At 41.1% G+C, this 16,208-nt stretch overlaps 1 long non-coding RNA gene across 4 annotated transcripts in view; it reads right to left on the bottom strand.

Annotated features, from left to right (window-relative positions):
- Positions 1-61: 61 nt before the first annotated feature.
- LOC309849121 overlaps positions 62-16,208 on the bottom strand; it is a 29,931-nt gene continuing 13,784 nt past the window's right edge. For 3 of the 4 annotated variants that reach the window (XR_014303500.1, XR_014303501.1, XR_014303502.1), the window contains 4 exons: positions 15,513-15,597; positions 6,307-6,350; positions 3,347-3,506; positions 62-2,957 (listed from right to left, as the gene is read on the bottom strand). This is a non-coding gene — a long non-coding RNA (uncharacterized lncRNA). The remainder of the gene's footprint in view (positions 2,958-3,346; positions 3,507-6,306; positions 6,351-15,512; positions 15,598-16,208) is intronic. The other variant, XR_014303499.1, reaches the window with a different exon arrangement.

Here is a 16,208-nt window from a genome sequence, read left to right on the forward strand (position 1 = left end):
CCCCAACATCACTACGATATGACTTATACTTAATAGAACCAAACACAGGAAGAAACATTAATAATGTTGGAAATTTTTAACTTTTTATTTCCATAGCCTTACAAACAATGTCTGAGACTTTTCCTGGACACAAGTAATAATATAACAGCAGGCATCCCTAGAGCACTTCCTATGTGCTGACCCTGTTAGATCCACCCAGGCACTGGCACATTTCACCTATGAGGCTAGTCCTATAACCACCCTATTCTTGGAAGAGCATATGAGCAAATGAGTGGTGGAGCTGGGATTTGAGCCCAGGCAATCTATCTTCCAAATTGATGCTTTTAAATGCCATTTTTCCAGCTTCTCACTTCTTCAAATGCTTTACATGCACGAAAGAAATTGGTTCTATTATTTTCCCCACTTTACCAATGAGGTATCCAAGACAAAGAGAGGTTTGGTAACTTGACCAACATAACGCAGCCGTTTATCCCTGGTAGGAGCGGAAATGGCCCTCAAGCTCCCTGTGCTTGTGAGCTATACGGGTGGTGACCGAAAACTCAAAGGAGCTGCCCTGGAAGGACTAGGACTAGGAAGGAGTGAAGTCTTGGCTCCCTTCTGCCTTCTTGCTGTAGCACAATCTTGCCTCCAGGAGAAATCTCCAAGGACGCATTTGAGCCTACAGACAGAATGGACTCACTATTGTTCTACTCTTCACCCAACCCAGTCCTACACAAGATAAATATGACTTCATTCCTGGCCTCCTAAAATACCATAAAGGTTTGCAAAGCACTGGGTTCTTAGTATGTTTATTTACTCTGATCTCATTAACTCTAGACAAGGATTAAGTGAGTCGGTGAAAACTGCTGAAACCTGTTTCCAGTATTCCAAAGCAAGCAGCATCCGTTGGTCTTCTGGGGGTTGTGAAATTAAACAAATGAATTCTACTGGTGGCTTTCCATATCAAGCTGAGTACAGAAATAACTGGCCCTCACACACACACAGGTGACTCTGGAATTTCTCTTCAAGACTAATTATTAACATCACTGATGTTTCCTAAGAACTTGAAGGCCTTGGCTTCGGACTGTGGGACTTCACCTGGAGGTTAACCATGAATGATTTACCACATTCTGTTCCTGCACCCCACTATTTTGAGGGGTTTTCTATTGTCAGCTTCACCTGATAATCACAACCGTGTCAGCAGGTGTCATTCAACAGTGTCCCAAACGCAGGCAGGAGCTCAGAAAGGTTAGGTGACTTCCACTGGGAGCAGCAGAAGGCAAAGGTGCCTCACAGGGAGATGGATGCCCGGCAGGGATGCCAACAGATGCTTCGTGACTCAACGTTCAGTGCTCTTCCGGCTCGTCAGCAGCCCTGTCAAATCTACTCCATTTCATGCCCCACAGGAGGGTTGTCATTCAAAATAATCACCTTGGAGACTATATGCTTATTTGGGAAATGTCAGAATAGCTCACCGATTTATCTGTTGAGGAATTTTCTTCTGAGCTTGTTTACAGAAGAACATCATTGCCTTACTTTATATGTATGCCAGATTTGGGGTCAATCTCTTTACAAGGCTATAAAACAAGGCACCTCTCCACAGGACAGACCCACGTGTCTGAGAATAAATTAGGACAAAGCCAGTTTTCACAAGCGTGAAATTAAGGTGATGATTATCAAGTACTCACCTTTTGACACTGGGCTTTAAGGATCTCATCCCTGGAGTTCTCTATATGCTGAATAGTACTGAGGTTAGGTTTTGCAGAAAAAGGAAGGGCTGATTCAACCACAGAGATTTAAATGTGTGGTTCCAGAAAGTCTGCATATTTCACTGTGAGGTTTGGACAAGAAGCCAAGCCACTGGCTAGACTATAATGGGCGACTTCTTATATAATTGTAAGATCATTTGTTTGATAAAATTAAGTGGGGGGAGGGAACTTTCCCTAATTTGCTTTCCAGTTACTGCGGAAATATGCATGATATTTCACAGTAAGGAAATGGCCTCAAACTCTGCTAAACTTTAAATTGATACTGCCTATTATGATTTATGTTTAGAAAATAAGTTTCTTATCCTCAAGTGTATGAGAAAATCATACACTTTGGAGTTGGGTGAACCCAACATGCTTCTGCTGGCTTTGTTATTTAAAATCTAAGAGTTGGGGCAGAATTCTTTAAATATTGTGAATTTCAGCTCTTTATCTTAAAATACAGCAAAAACGCTGGACACTTATGAGATTAAATAAGATGATGGAGAGCGCTGCATTTCGCAGTGCCTGGCAGATAATGGGCACATCATAAACATGGTGCCACCTTCCAGTTCCTGTCTCCATCACACTTCTATAATCCAAACAGTTCCTTGCTGAATACGCTTATCTTGAGAATTTCATTACCTTTTCCCCTTGGATGACATTTCTAGTAGTATCAGTAGTGTCTTAAGTATATCTTAAGAGTATTGTAGTGTCTTAAGAGTATCTTAACTGATACTCTCTAGTAGTATCAGTAGTGTCTTGAGGTCTACAGCATTTCATCTGCTATTCCCTCTTCCTCTCAGAAGTCAGTAATTTCCAAAATAAATTTGCCCTCGGGTTCAAAGATTTAGTCAAAATCTAGACAGCTCAGAGGTTTCAGTGTCGGAGCTCATTTGTCATCCTAGGCTTTGCAACAATTAATAAAATGGCTTGGTTTTATTCTGAACTAAAAGTTCAGCCACCGGCAACACCTGGGAGGGGGAGTCTAAGTGGCAGGGGGCAGAGGTTAGACGGCATAAAGGAAGTCTAAGGAAACTCTAGGTGTCCTGAAAATCCAAAGACAGTGACTTCCTTGCTATGCCCAGCCCAGGAGCCTAAGCCAGGCAATGATGAAGAATCGGGCCTAACCAGGGTAGAGCAGCAGGAGCACCAGCTCAGATGGCAACTGCAGTGTTTCCCCGCAACTCCCGGGGTCCAGCAGGTCCCCAAGAGGAAGAACACGCGTGTGCCCTGCAAAGGAAACAGAAGTTGTACGTCGATTGTAGCACACATTACTGGAAGAGAGAGCAACCATATGAAAGAAGTTTAGTGCCTCTTCACATTGCATTCAACATCCCTTTAAATATTTATAAAGCGCCAGCTATGTGCCTGATCTTGTTGGAAGTCACCATGGCTCTAGAGGTCTATGGCCCATGAGAATCTGCACAGTATCAGAGTGAATGGCCACCCGTAGGGCCGTCGAGAGTTTCCATGTCACACAGGAACATCATAGGGCGGGAAGATACCTTCCTGTGTCAGTTATCATCCTCCAAAGGAAAAGAACCAACAGGATGGATATCTATATCTAAATATCTGTCATTTGATAGATAAAGATAAAGACTGATTTTAAATTAGCTCACATGATTAGGGGGCGGGTAAGCAAAATTTTTGTAAAGCCAGCAGGCTGGAAACTCGAGCCTTGAGATGGAATTCTTCTTTGGGAAACCTCAGTCTTCTGTTCTTTTGACCTTCTGTTGACTGGATGAGGCCCAGCTGCATTATGGAAGATCATCTCCTTTACTAAAACGAAATAATTGTAAATGTTAATCACATCTTCAAAATATCTTCACAGCCACTTGTGGACCAGCGTTTGTCTAAACAATGGGGCACCAGAGGCTAGCCAAGTTGACATGGAAAACTAACCACCACACCTTCCAAACAGTGTCCTATTTCATGAAACTGAGCTTCTTTTTTTGTTTGTTTGTTTTGGGGTTGTTTTTTTTGTTTGTTTTGCAAATGAATATTTTCTTGTCTTTTTTTTTGTGTGTGTGGTATATAAACATATATTTTTATCCCCAGAGGTACAGGTCTGTGAATCGCCAGGTTTACACACTTCACAGCACTCACCAAATCACATACCCTGCCCAATGTCCATAACCCCACCCCCCTTCTCCCAACCCCCCTCCCCCCCCAGCAACCCTCAGTTTGTTTTGTGAGATTAAGAGTCACTTATGGTTTGTCTCCCTCCCAATCCCATCTTGTTTCATTTATTCTTCTCCTACCCACTTAAGCCCCCATGTTGCATCACCACTTCCTCATATCAGGGAGATCATATGATAGTTGTCTTTCTCCGCTTGACTTATTTCGCTAAGCATGATATGCTCTAGAAACTGAGCTTCTTTTGAGGAAAGATGGCTGTTGGTCAGCAAAAAGCCACAGCTTCATAAGCTGTAAAGAACCGAAACTACTACATGCATGTAGTGTAAGAGCATCTGCAACTGCAGGTTCAGCCCCCTTAGTCACTTCAGACAGACTTTGGAGTCCAAGCTGTGAATAGATGAGCTCTGGGAGTCTCTCTCTTGGCTGTGTAGCTTAGGGACAGGAGGAAGCCCTCTCCTGCATTTACAGACCATAAACCCAGGTACAGTAGGTGTGTGGACACACTGCACTGTATCTAAATGCTCCTTTATTAATGAAGATGTTCCTTATTATTAATTCATCTTTTATGTATCCTTTATGTATGACTCTGTTAAGGAGGTATAATGAGATCACAGTGGAGGAAAGCTTTTCATAACTAACCTGACAGTGCCCAGCCACCTCCAAAAAATCACTTCACATCCATCTATGTACCTCTCTATGCCTTCAGTCTCTAGGCTATATAGGAAGAGAGTGTTAAAGGATCGCCTTTTTCTACCCATGAATGAGACACAAACCAATGTTGTTCAGCTTTCCAAGGAGAGAGAAAAGATAGTTACCATAAAGTAAAGACTAGAAACTTGACCACCTCCTCCAAAAAATTCCAGAATGGATTATTAAATAGACTGTTTGTGGACTTTTTAGAGCGAGAACTGACCGCTGGAAACAGTATCAGATAACTTCTACCAAGTCATCTCTAACAAAACACTTTCACTTCTTGGGCTGCATTGCTAAGCTCATGCAATGTAGTAATACTGCATCATAGTATATTATATTTTTACAAGTTCTTTGAGAACTCAATCATAATATCTTTTTGGACAATTTAGGGAGAGAGGCTGGATTTAAATATCAATTACATGGGCACATTGTTGGTAAGATAGGTCTATTCAAGATTGTTGATGAATGGAACAATGGCAAAGTGAAGAGAAAGGGGTAGGAACAAGGTTCTGTTTAAGCTCTTTTCTACTAAACTTTTATCAGCAAATTACATGAATATACGACAATCATGTTAACAAAATCTATAGATGACACACATCTTGCTGGGCTCATTAATCCAACAAATATGGAATTAACATTCAAAATCATCCACACAGGCTTTAGTAACAAAAAGAAACAAAGAGAGAAAGTAACAGGGATAAATGTATATCATACAGTTGTTTAAGATGCAGCTTAGCAGAAGTTCATGTGAAAAATTATCTGGAACTCTGCAGCAATTGCAAGTTCAAGAAGCAAATAAGATGGAATATCTGTAACACAGATACACACACACGCGCGCACATACACAGACACGCCAAATACAATAGCTTTTAAAAGCTGGAAAGAGGGATGCCTGGGTGGCTCAGTTGGTTAAGCAGCTGCCTTCGGCTCAGGTCATGATCCCAGCGTCCTGGGATCGAGTCCCACATCGGGCTCCTTGCCCTGCAGGGAGCCTGCTTCTCCCTCTGACTCTGCCTTCCACTGTGTCTGCCTGTGCCCGTTCTTGCTCTCTCTCTCTCGGACAAATAAATAAATAAAATCTTAAAAAAAAAAAAAAAAAAAAGCTGGAAAGAACCCCAGAAATTATTCAAATCAAATCCTTCATTTTACAGAGAAAAGCTGAGCATGCAATCATAGAAACACAGTAACTGATAGTAAAACCAGTATTTATGTCTTATTGTAGACATCAAAACTTTGAGTTGTTTTTATTGTGGTCTTGATTTGCATTTCCCTGATGACTAGTGATGTTAAGCACCTTTCCATATACCTTTTCAATGGCCATCTGGATGTCTTCTTTGGAAAAATATCTATTCAATTATTTTGCCTACTTTTTAGTAGGTTATTTGGTTTTTTGCTATTAGGGTATAGAAGTTTCTTATGTGTTTTGGATATTAACCCTTATCAGATATAAGATCTGCAAATATTTTCACCCATTCCAAAGGTTGCCTTTTCATTTTGTTGATTGTTTCTTTTTCTGTGCAGAAGATTTTTTAGTTCAATATTGTCCCACTGGTCTATTTTTACTTATATTATCCAAATATCCACTGATGGATGAATAAAGAAAATGTGGTATATACATTAAATGAAATATTATTTAGCCTTAGAAAAAGAAGGAAATCATGCCATTGGAACATGTGAACCTGGAGCACATTATGCCAAGTAAAATAAGCTAGACATGAAAGGACAAATACTACATGATATCACTTACCTGTCAAACTCCCAGAAACGGAGGAGAATAGTGGTTCCTAGGGGCTGGGAGTAGGAAGAAATAGAGAGAGGTTAGTCAAACAGCACAAAGTTCAATTACATGAAATGAATAGATCCTTAGAGATCTACAGTACAGTACAGTGCCTATAGTTAACAATACCATATCATGTACTCAAAGTTTTGCTAAGTGTAGGTTTTATGTTCAGTGTTAACACAAATAATAACAAGAAAAAAGTTATTTCAATAGGCAACAGTTATTTCAAAGAGCATAAGCAAGATTTTGAGGAATACAAAAACCATATAATGGCAAGAGATTTTTAATTTAGCCTAGCACATAGTAGAATCGCCTAGAGGGGGTTCTATTTGAGGTAGCATGGCAGCTATATTCTTCCCAATACCAAATAGCAAAACTAAGATCTACAAGTAGAAGTTAAAAAGGAAAATTCAGGTGTAGCTATGAAAACCTTTTGCAGTCAAATGCTCTACCACTGAGCTATACCCCCTCTATGAAAACCTTTTGAACAACTGAAGCCACCCGTTGATGGGAAATGCCACTTCAACAAGAACTGTATTCCCAGGCGCCTGGGTGGCTCAGTGGGTTAAAGCCTCTGCCTTTGGCTTAAGTCATGATCCCAGGGTCCTGGGATCGAGCCCCACATCAGGCTCTCTGCTCGGTGGGGAGCCTGCTTCCTCCTATCTCTGTGCCTTGCCTCTCTGCCTACTTGTAATCTCTCTCTGTCAAATAAATATATAAAATCTTTAAAAAAAAAAAAAAAAAGAATTGTATTCCCATTCCTGTGATAGATCTAAGCTCTAGGCCCACTGAAAACAATTGACATAAACGGGATTCAGAATTTGGGTGAAGAAGGTACAGTAGATGATCTACTTCCTTTCTATTTCTTTCTTTCTTTTTTTTTTTTTAAGATACATTTTTTTGACACAGAGAGAGAGAGAGAGAGAGCACAAGTAGGCAGAGCGGCAGGCAGAGGGGAGAAGGAGAAGCAGGCTCCCCACTGAGCAGGGATCCTGATGCAGGGCTCGGATCCCAGGACCCTGAGATCACAACCTGAGCGGAAGACTGGCACTTAACCAACTGAACCACGCAGGCCCCTCTTCCTTTCTATTTCTAAGATTCTATAATTTCAGACAACTGCCTCACCAACTTCTTATGCAAAAATAAAAAGGATTTTTTTTTCTCATTTCCTCTCCCATTTTCAGGGATCAAAACTTGGTTTAACACCTGTAATTTTAGAGAACTTACAATCATAATCAATAGCTAATATGCCTTATACATTCCCCATGTGCCAGGATACATGGCAAACAGTAGACCAATGATGCCTTAAATGTCCACATACCTAGTGATTACCAGATTTGGGGGGAAAAAAAAGTCAGGATTTTCTTCTTGTTGTTGAATATATGACTAAATGTGAGGGCCATGCTCTCGTTATGATCAAATATTTCCAAAGTGTTTCATAATCATTTTTATTCATTTACTTAAATAAATTCAACGATACAAGTATAACAAGTGAACATTTACTAATAAATCTAGTTTTATAAGTACATTAAAGTGGAATTAAAAGCCTATTAAAAATCAGTGCCAATCCACATAATTTAAATTTTTATTGCATAAATTGATTTTTTAATTATATTGGTTTCTCTCCTGTTCATTCTAATAAAATCTTATATTATTGACCCCTTATGCTATATAAAAACTGAAGCAAAAAAAAAAAAAAAAACCTGAAGCAATCATTAAGTATTTAGCAAAATCCATAGAATTTTGTAATGCAGAATAAATTTTAATGTAAAATATGGACTTCAGTTTAGACTAATGTATCCATCGTCACATCAGTTCTAACAAATACATTACACCAATGGAAACACAGAAGAAACTTCAGAGGTGGGGAGTTTATGGGAACTCTTTGTACTTTTTTTTCAATTTTTCTGTAAACCTAAAACTGCTCTAAGAAATGAAGTCTGGTAATTTAAAAAAGAAAAAAAAGAAAGAAAAGATTGAAGCAGTCAGGGGCACCTGAGTGGCTGGTTGGTTGAGTCTCCACTTTCAGCTCAGGTCATGATCCTGGAGTCCCAGAGTCAAGCCCTACGGCAGGCTATCCACTCAGTGGGGAGTCTGCTTCTCCCTCACACCCTCCTCCTCATGCTGTCTCTCTCACACACTCTCTAATAAACAAAATCTTTAAAAAAATAAAAAATTGAAGCAAACTTTCATCAGCCCTTTGATTAATTACAATTAAGCCATGCCCCCAAAAGTGTCTATCACCCTGCATTTATCACTGTTTGCAAATATCTCAGCCATAGAAATATAGAGTTACTAAAGATAGAAAGAGGCAGCTCTCAATTATAACTGTCCCAATGTGTGACATCATCACAATCTGGAAGCTTAGCTTTCCCCTACCCAATTTAACACAGGACCGGATGTTTTTAATATATCCTAAGGAGAGTGGGAGGGTTGTTCCATGAATTTTATACATATTTGGACTATCCGATCCCTATTCCTAATAGAATCTCCATCACCCTTCCAATTCTTCTAGCCCTCTAATTAGACATTATATCAGCCCATCCCAACTAGCCCCAAGGACTCATGTTGTCTGCACAGTGAAAGTAGCTGTCACCAGGCCTGGAGTGCCTGTCACATGCAAGGCCCTGAGCCGGGTTCTGGGGACACTGCCGTGTCTAAAGCAGGCGGCCTTCCTCTTCTCGGCAGAGAAGAAAAACATCACAGGAATTTTACAATAAATAAACTATGTTTATCACACTCACAGTGTTCACACAAAAAATACCGATTGAATGAATGAATTCAACTGATTAAGAACATGGATTCAGTTTCACTTTTCTCCTCCTACCTACTACCTAGAAAATGTTTACTAAGAAAAAAAATAGCATAGACAGAATAACATGTGCATATCCAAAGTGCTTAAACTGAATATGTTTAAAATATTGATATAATCACTTAGTTGATGTCCTAAGTTTCAAATAAGGCCTTTTTTTTTTTTTTAATTTAAGAGGAGTATTTTTCCCTGGTTAGCAGCTTCAAGTGACCAGAGGACTCTCCTGCATGTTTTGTGAGAGCACCTCAGGAAGGCTGACTACGTGTGTTAAGTATTTAAATGTTCTGACCAAACTTCTGAGGTTCGGTTCAGAGGAGTAGCGAGGGAACTCTCTGTTCTGTCAGCAGGATAAGGCAGTAACTGCGCACCCTGTCCGAGAACATCAAAAGGCATGTGTTTGTTTGGTTTTCTGCCAGCTCTTTCCAGCTACTCAGGTGAGGCTCAGAGTTGGACATACCCAGGGAGGGAGCGGCAGGTGTGGGCAAGGGAGTGATGAAGACGACGGAATGCATCCAAGTGGTGCACGGCGGGAAAGGAGGGTATGAGTGGGGCCTTCTCAAAATAGCACTTGAAGACATAGGATTATGCTTCACTATTCTTTTCTCCTCAAAGGAGGAGTTCAGGGAGCCAATAGAGCACATAACAGGGTTTCTAACCAAGAGGGAATAATAGAAAGATCATTTCCCACCTCTCGCCTTTGCTGTCTCTCAGTGTGTCTCTCGCCTCCTTTATTAACATGACATGCCTGGAGCCCGCTGCTTCGGGGCTACTGGAAGAACAGAGCCTTTTCGGCTTCCCCTGGATTAATCAATATTCCTTTCACTTCAATTCTCTTTCGACCTTCAAAAGTAACCTTTATGGGTGACTTGTACTCTTGCTGGTGTGAAAGGGACTGGATTGCTGGATTTGATCATCATGTTATTTCTATTTCTGTCTGGCTAAACACTAAAATCCTAACTCCAAAGTCAGAACAAAAAGCAGGTCCTTATTCCTCTAACCAAAATAGTTCCTTAGCAGGGAAATGAGACTCAAGAAATACAAGTATACCCCTGGGGATAAAAATAAATGTTTATACAAAATTAAAAAAAAAATACAAGTAAGACAAAAAACAGTGTTGATTATATTTCCAATGACCCAATTACAATGAGGAGTCGTATCACCGCCCCCGACAGTGACCTGTGCTGGTAACCTGGAGGAAGGCAGGCACCTGTTCCAGGTGTCCCGCCCAACACTTCCACAGCAATCTCTTTGGCCCAAACTCAGTCATGGGGCCACATCCTCCCTGTGGGACCACCAGGTGGGGGGCAGCACAGCCACCAGCAGGTTCCAGAACACATCGTCCAGACAGTGGAAAGTTTCTGTCCCCTTAGTCTCAAGGCATGTGAAAGTCCCCAAAGGATCCTTCCATTCATACCATCCTGCTCAAAGGAGAGTATCCGGGAGCTGTCACTGTGCTAACTCTCTGCTTATGAATCTCTCTTTCTCTTTCTTGCCAGCCCCACGTCACCCTCAACTTCAAGCCTTTACAGCACAGAGGCTATTCCATTTTATTTTTGTATCTGAAATACATGAGCTTGCTCAGTAAAAGTTTGGCCAGTGCATGAATGAGTCAGTGCGTGAACAGCTAAACTGGACAGGGGAATCTGAAGGAAGACATATGTTCCAAGGATCTAATTTGCCCAATTGGCTTATTTTGGGTTTTTTTGAAAAATCACAATTTATTTAGTTTTTCATTTTTTCCCTCCTCAAATTGTTTTATCCAGTGGGAAGAGAATTTTTTTAAATTTTAATATTTAGAATTGCTAAATTTTCAATCCGATGCCCTGATAAAATCTTTTCTCTGAAGGCCAGTGAACATAAATATGAAAGTGGTTTATGAATTTAGAATTTAGAACAAAAAATGTTTACGATGTGCTTATCCACAAGCACTGGGTGGGAGAAAATCTTCCAGAAAAGCTGAACAAACAGGGATTCCTATCAGCTACTTATCATCTAGCTCAAGATATTTAGCATGAGACTATAAACAGATCCCATACATTTTCCTCCTGTGCAGCTATAGATCAATAATAATGCCTTTGGGTGATTTGTAATATATAATAACTTAAAGTTCTATTTTTTTACTGTCTCACATGTAAAATGGTATAGATACTATAATATGCCACCTTTTCAGCAAGAAATCATGGGCATGTCAACTGTCTTTTTCATGACATTATAACCCTATAGCTTCCTTTCATTAATATGAATTAATAGCAAGTAGAGGTATTGATCGTCTTCAGTTTTCTGAAACGTGCTGTGGGATGATACTGCAGAAAGCAGGGATAAGCTTCACTTTCCACAAATGTTGAATGCTTGGCCAACCACTTTCAAAATACTGTATTGTTACAATGATGAGTAAATAGGCAAGGCAAAGTTTTAGCTTGTGTTTATTTTTTTTTTTTTTTTAAAGATAAACAGTTTTTTTTTTTTTATTAAAGATTTATTTATTTATTTGACAGAGAGAGATTACAAGTAGGCAGAGAGGCAGGCAGAGAGAGAGAGGAGGAAGCAGGCTCCCTGCTGAGCAGAGAGCCCGATGCGGGACTCGATCCCAGGACCCTGAGATCATGACCTGAGCCGAAGGCAGCGGCTTAACCCACTGAGCCACCCAGGCGCCAACCACTTTCAAAATACTGTATTGTTACAATGATGAGTAAATAGGCAAGGCAAAGTTTTAGCTTGTGTTTAAATAGGTCGTCAGGAAATAAAGAACTCCGTTGGTTTTGCATCTGTTTTGCTTTTGAGACTGGAGATATGTATGTGATGGAGGAAGAGTAGCACCTAGTGGTAAAACGTATCAGCTGCACCCACCAAGTAGCCAATGGAAGTGTTCCAGAAAGTAGTTCAGCCACATTCTGAAAAATGAAATTTGTGTTTCAGGCATTTTTAAATGCTGGCATCTTCGATTCCTCAGATGGGCGTTTATCATGTCAATTACAAAATCTGAGTCAACTCTATATGCTTGAATATTTCCAGATAAAATGTAGAGACAATCAATATAGCCAAGAATTTAGAAAAAGACCCTAGGAGTGCCTGTTTGGCTCGGTCAGTTAGGGGTCAGACTCTTGAACTTGGCTCAGGTCTTAAGCTCAGAATTGTGAGTTCAGGTCCCACACCGGGCATGGAGCTTACTTTAAAACAAACAAACAAACAAACCCTAAACTTCCCAAACTTTTTACAGTTACCTAAAGTATATATGGTAAAAAGTACAGGTTAAAATAATATACTTCTTAGATGACCTCAGATTTTATTTAACAATTATCTTGTTTTGAAACGAATATTGCTTTCTTAAGCAATGAGTTCGTATTTCACTGAAATTATTCAAAGAACTTATAGTACATTTCTTCTATTTTAAGATTTATTTCTTTATTTGAGAGAGAGAGAGAGGGCAGGAAGAGGGGCAGGGGAGAAAATCCTCAAGCAGACTCCCCACTGAGCTCAATCCCAGGTCCCTGAGATCATGACCTGAGCCAAAATCGAGTCGGACGTTTAACCGACTGAGCCATCCAGGCACTCCAGAAGTACATTTAAATAGCTATGCTGAACTTCTCTTTTCTTTCAGTAATGGATAAGCACAACACAGTATTTTACACCCTTTGGACATAAAATAAATTAATAATTGAGGATTAAAAACTTATATAGTAGAAACTAATTTTAATTATATAGCTTAGAGTTTGGATGCCATTGACAGAGGTTAGGAGAAGTCACTGGTAAAAGTATGAATAATCATTTGTGTATCCGTTATTCCTATACTAAATATAAATCCAACTCAAATTTTATTCCCCTAGCGGAGTATAATCATAAGAGTACGTCATTTGTCCATGAGACCCTGACAGAAAAAGACAGAACGGTGAAATTCGAATTGCACTAAACATTTTGTTTTGATTCCCCAGGCTCTTTTTCTAGTAGCAGACACTCCCCCCCCACACACACACACACTTGAAGGAGCAGGAGGCTGGCTGAGGACAAAGCAAAAGCTGGCGCCTTGCACCCCCCCCTTCACCTGCTCCCCTCTATATGTGTAGCATTCCTCAGGCACCCCTGACTGCCATAAAACGATAAATAGTTAACTTGCTGAGATCACAATCCTGCAAGACAGGAGTCTCCCTTGGTTTGCAAATGTCCTTGAGATTACAACAAAGAAGTTACCTTATCAATAGCCCTAATGTCACCCTCTCCTCCATAAAAAACCGAAGGAGGCGGAAGTAGAAGGAAAAGTAAGTAAAGTTAAATTTCTTCTAAACCTAATTCTCACTAACAAGGATGCTTGATAGCAGGAATGTAACATTCCACCAGGAGACTCCCAATTGTCTTTACTTGATAGTAACCAGGCCTTCAATATCCTGATAGTGCTTTTTTCGCATGCGTGGGCTAACCGGCCAGTTCTGCTTCTGTAAGATTGCTTTGTCGGTTTTTGCGTGGGGTCCCCTGACCCAACGCACTGACGCCAAGTATGCCTGTTCAAACTGTCAATCAATCAGCTCAGCCCCACCCGAAACTTGTTTGTACCTGTGTATAAAAACCCTGCACCAACCCAGCTCTGGACCTCTCGGCGTTATCGGCAACGAGCGGCGCAGAGGTCCAGGTTCGAACCTGCAATAAACGACCCTTGCTGATTAGCTTTGACTCACGTCTCTGGTGGTCTTTTAAGGTGGGGGTAATATTCAACTGGTATTTCACACTCAGGCCAATCATCATATCCTGCCCATTGGTCTTTGCGATTATTCCAAGGTTGTCCATTCAAAGTGCAGCTTCCAGCAGAGACACCTTCAACCAGAGCTGGAAGGGAAGCCCCTTCTCTCCCCTTAGGTGGGCAACTGTAAGGGGTAATGGTCCAGCCACCAGCAGCTTCTCGCAGCAGAAAATGCAGACAAATAACAAGACATATAGCCCTTAACGCATGAGTCTCTCATTCTCTGGCTCCTGTTTTAAGTTCCTGTTTCTCCTCCCAGTGTCTCTTCCCATATATCTCTTTGAGACAAATTCTACTTCAAGATAGGTGTCCACAACCTGAAGAGAACTGACTCGTACCGCGTTTCTAAAATAAGACATAGCTCTGCTCATACCACCGCCCTGGTCAGAAATCTCCACTGCTCTCCACTGCTTGGAAAAGTAATCTCCAAGTGCTTCTGACTTTGTGATTCGGCTCTAATCCACCTTCCCAGCCTCATCTCATTCAATCTAGTGAAACTGCTCCTTATTTCTTCAAAACACCTATGATTTATTCTCATTCACTCTACCCCATGAAAATGTTTTTCTACCTCCAGACACCCCCGTTTCCACCTTCTGAAATTGTATCCACTTTTAAGATCGACCACCAGTGACTCATCTTCTAGAAACCCTTCCTCATTACCCCACGAATCAGCTAAGGTGAGGGTCAGCTGCCTATAAATGAAAATGTAAAATTATAATCGTTTAAAGAAGTGAGAAATTTAATTCTTGCTCACGTAAAAGGAGCCTGGAGGTAGGAATTCTTGGACGGTTACAGCGGCAACACAGACACCAATATATTAGTGTCTGTGCTACACCAACAAATTAGCACTAACTTAACAGCTCCAAACAATGCACTTTTATTATCTCCCAGTGTCTGTGAGTGAGGAGTCAGGCTTTGGCTTAGCTATGAGGCCTCTCTTAAGGCTTAAACCAAGGTGTTGGCTAGGCGCTAATGTCATCAGGAACCTGGCGGCTGGGGGGCGGGGGGGGGGGTGGTAATAATACTCCCTTGGGGGAGTAGGGGGCGGGGAGGTGGAATCCACTTCCCAGCTCCCTCAGAACTGAATTTTTGGCAGAATTCATTTCTTTGTAGCTGTAACATTCGTCAAGCACTACTTTTTCAAGGACAGCAACAGAGAGAAAAGAGTCTCTGCTGCTTGGAGTCTCTGAATTCAGGGAAGGCATAGGCCCTCTCCCTTGATTAGGGCAAACCTACCCAAAATAATCTCCCTTCTGATGAACTCAAAGTCAACTGATCAGGGACCTTAATTACATCTACAAAATTCTTTCGCCCTTGCCCTATAAGGAAGTGTTGTTGTGGGAGTGATATCCCACCTCCTTTGCCTGTCCCATTGATTAGAAGAAGCAAGTCATGGGTTTCATCCTACCCCGGTGAGAGGGGATTCTAGAAGTGCATGACTCATCGGGGGCTACTCAGTATTGTCCACACAAGCAGGGACCCGGGTCCTCAATTTTTCTGCTCTACCTTATCACTAGCCTCCACCCTCAAGTTCCCCTCATGATGGAAGAAGGTGCTAGAGCTCTACCCTGTCCTCCTAAAACACTGCAGAGATGAGGAAAGAAATAGAGCAAGAAAGAGTATTCCTCCCACCTGAGTCAGTCGCCTGTAAGCAGAAGTCCCACATGTTCACTTAAACCTCTTCAGGCTCAGCTGCTGGCAATAAGAAGTACATTATCTGTAAAGGAGTTATTAAGAAGCAATAAAGCATTAAAGTCCACCTGCTTTTCTAAACAATCCAGTGATACTCCTTCCCAAAAAACACTTTACTGGTGGTCTAAATTGTAAACAACTGGTGTGATTACAGTTGAGTTTTAATAATATACTATATAGGGATGCCTGGGTGGCTCAGTCAGTTAAGTGTCTGCCTTCAGCTCACGTCATGATCTCAGGATCCTGGATCAAGCCCCACCTTCAGGTGGTCCCTGCTCAGCGTGGAGTCGGCTTCTGCCCCCTTCCCCATCGTGCTCACACACTCTCTAACAAATAAAATCTTTTAAAAATAATAATATATGTGCAAGTTTCAAATTAACATAGTTTTATTACTTATCCTCTAATAACAGTATTCTATTTGGAAATTAACTCAAAGAACTCCCCGTTTTCCTCCCCTCACATGAGAACTTGTTTATCTCAAGAATACATTCATACGCTTTAGAAAAACTTCCAATTCCTGGAGTGTCTGGGTGGCTCAGTCGGTTGAACATCTGTCTTTGGCTCAGGTCATGGTCCCAGGGTCCTGGGATAGAGTCCTGAGTCAGGCTCCCCACTCAGTGGGAGGCCTGCATCCAC

The sequence above is a fragment of the Mustela nivalis genome, assembly GCF_964662115.1.
Source record: "Mustela nivalis genome assembly, chromosome: 15".
NCBI lineage: Eukaryota > Metazoa > Chordata > Mammalia > Carnivora > Mustelidae > Mustela > Mustela nivalis.